Source organism: Mesitornis unicolor, unplaced genomic scaffold (genome assembly GCF_000695765.1).
Source record: "Mesitornis unicolor isolate BGI_N332 unplaced genomic scaffold, ASM69576v1 scaffold25374, whole genome shotgun sequence".
Classification (NCBI taxonomy): Eukaryota; Metazoa; Chordata; class Aves; order Mesitornithiformes; family Mesitornithidae; genus Mesitornis; species Mesitornis unicolor.
The window spans coordinates 49,289-52,123 of record NW_010179818.1 but is presented as its reverse complement, the minus strand read 5'-3'; positions in this window follow the sequence as shown (position 1 = coordinate 52,123).

The window sequence follows — 2,835 nt, the reverse complement described above, 5'->3', positions numbered from 1 at the left end:
AAAAATATCTTAAACGTGATTAAAAATGATCCCCATTTTATTAAAAATAATTCTAATTTATCTCTCCCTCCGGCTTCCCCTTTCATTGGCATCAATCCCGGTTACCGGTGACTGCTGGAATTCCCAGTTCATGCTGGGGTGTCCAACTGGTACCGGAGCTGGGGCAATCCCCATTGCGGCTCCGGATTTTGGGCACGGATATCACAGCAAATCACACAAGTGCCAGAGATGGAAAAGCCAACCCCGCTCCCACACCATCTCCCCACGGCCAGGATGCTGAAATCCAAGGAAAAAAATGGGGAAAAATAAATATGAGATTTGGGAGCCAGCAAAGGTCCCCGGTTGTGCCGTGGGCTCCCGTTAAAGCCGAGCACTGACTGGGTCAATCTGTCTCGCTGCAGATCGAGGATCCTGCTCGCTATCTCGCCAAGATGTTGCGAAAAATCAATTAGCCGCTAATGACAATACAGCGGTTGGGAGATATAAAGCTTTACAGGAATGGTAAGTGGCGGTGATACACAGTAATTCAGGCTCCGGCAGTGAAATATGGGCGATGGCGCTGGTTTTATTAGCGGCCGACGGTGTTACTCATCTCGTTAAGTTTATTAATAAGGAGATCTCCCCCCTTCCTGGCCTGGTAATGGAGCCAGGCTGCACACACGGGCTGGGGTGCAACCGCAGCCAGCGGGGGTCACTTGAACCAACCCCCAAACCCTCCCTTTTCCGACCGAAAATCACAGGGTTGAGTAATCCGCCAGATCAAAACACGCTCCAAAATGGAAATTTCTTGCTTTCCAAAAATATAGCTCAAAGGAGGGGAAAAAAAAAAAGTCAGGGCCGCTCGGCTTTGAGCTGGGTTTTCTTCTCCTTTCATTGCAGCAAAGCCAGCAGCGATCGTCTCCGGCCTCATAATACGCTATTGTAATGGTTAAAACATTTCGCTTGCTGTTTCCAGCCTGCAGGAAAGGATTCTCCCGCATATTCAGAGACATCAGCTTCCCCTTTTAGGCTGCAATGGAGCCAATTAAAAACAACACACCCTGACAAAAATATAACCCCGTATTTCAAAGTAACTCCTGGAAAATCCAAAGCCCCTGTGTCACCCTGAGCTGTGACAGCCGCTTCTCTTCCAGCCTGGATTTAGGACAGGTTTATAACCCCCTGATCAGACATCCCCATATTTGATGGGGATGGGCTGAGGTGTGGGCTCTGCTCCCAGGTGGTGCTTCCCAAACCCACAGCAGATCCCTTAAAACATCAGCATTGCCCCCAAAATGGGGCAGACGCCCTCCCCTGGTGCCCTGCCTCAGTTTCCCCAATTACACAGGCAGGCTGGGGCAGGTCCCATCCCATTGCTGCAATGTGGAGTGCTCCAGGCCCCAAAATGGGGCAAGACGCTGGGAAATTAGTGCCGTAAAACCACAAACCACCTCATCCCGCACCTTGCCCCATCGCAACCCATTCCGGTGCCTGGTGCAGGGCTGGGAGCTGATCCCACCGCCACTAAACCAACCTGCTGCAAAACCAGCCTCAAAACCCGCTTTTCCAGAGAAAACACCCCAAAAACCAGGAGGGGGAGATCCCGAAGGAGCATCTCAAACCCGATGGCCACGGTGGTTTTGTGCCCAAGAGCAGCCGCAGGAAAGGTCATTCCCTGCGACAGCTTCGGCGTTTATTGACCGCACCGTGAAACAGCAAAATAATTTAATAGCTTAATACGTGGGATCGATGCGAGCAGGGGAGGGGAGCGGTGGCGATCGGACGGAGCTGCCAGGGTCATTATGGGGCCGTTTTTGGGGGGGTCTCCCCAATGTGGAGGCTGCAATTGGGGACCCAGCAAACCCCCGGTGCGGCGGGGAAAGGCAGCACCAAAGCAAAGCGTCCACCGCAGCATCGCTATGGGCACAGCGCGGCTGCAGCGACTTCCCCGCGCACGTGCCTCCCCTCTCGCTAATTGTTCCTCGTCATCTTTTTATGGTTGTTAATTGCTCCCTCCTCCGTTTACCGTGTTACTCCAAGTGCTGCTCTTCATTTGCCTCTCTTGCTGCAGGTGCTGGCTGTGTTATTAACTTTTAATGTGGCGCGTTCGGGATCCGCGAGTTTGTTTTCCCGGTTACTGATGGATATTTAATTGGCCGGGGTGGCAGGGCCATCCAGCAGGAACCCAATGCAAATACGATTTCACATTCTCCTGCTCCCTCGCTCGCCAAATATTTTAAATAAATAAACACGCTTGCGTCAATCCAGCCCCGCTCGCAGGTGCACGCACGGCCCCGGGGACTCTTCCAAAACCAACCCATGGTGGGGTGAGCCCAGTTTAGTGCTGGGGAAACTGGGCAGGGGTTTTGCTGACCCCATGGAGGACCCAGCATCCCTGCACAGGACAGGTCCAGCCATGGGAAACAGCTGCTTAATGAGGCTTTGCATTAATGTCCTGCAATGCAGGCGCTAATCAAGAGGCGGCATCTCCCATCCCAAGGCGATTTAACTCTCGGCGCTCTCTCTGCACTTGAAAATGGGTGCTGGGCTCTGAAACAACACAGTTTCCTGCTCTGAAAGAATCCAAATCGTGGGTCCCAGGCTCCAAACCAGCCCAAACCGCTGGGTCCCAGGCTCCAAACCTCAGCTCGCAGCTCTGAACCAGCCCAAATCCCAGCTCCAAACCAGCCCAAATCCCAAATCCCAGCTCCAAACCAGCCCAAATCCCAAATCCCAGCCCCTCCAGGTCGGTGCCCACCTCCTGCGCCCCACAGCCATTGACCCAACGCATCGCGGTGCCGATGGGGCTCAGCAGGACCCCAGAACCCCAGTCCCACACCAGGCACATCCTGCCCT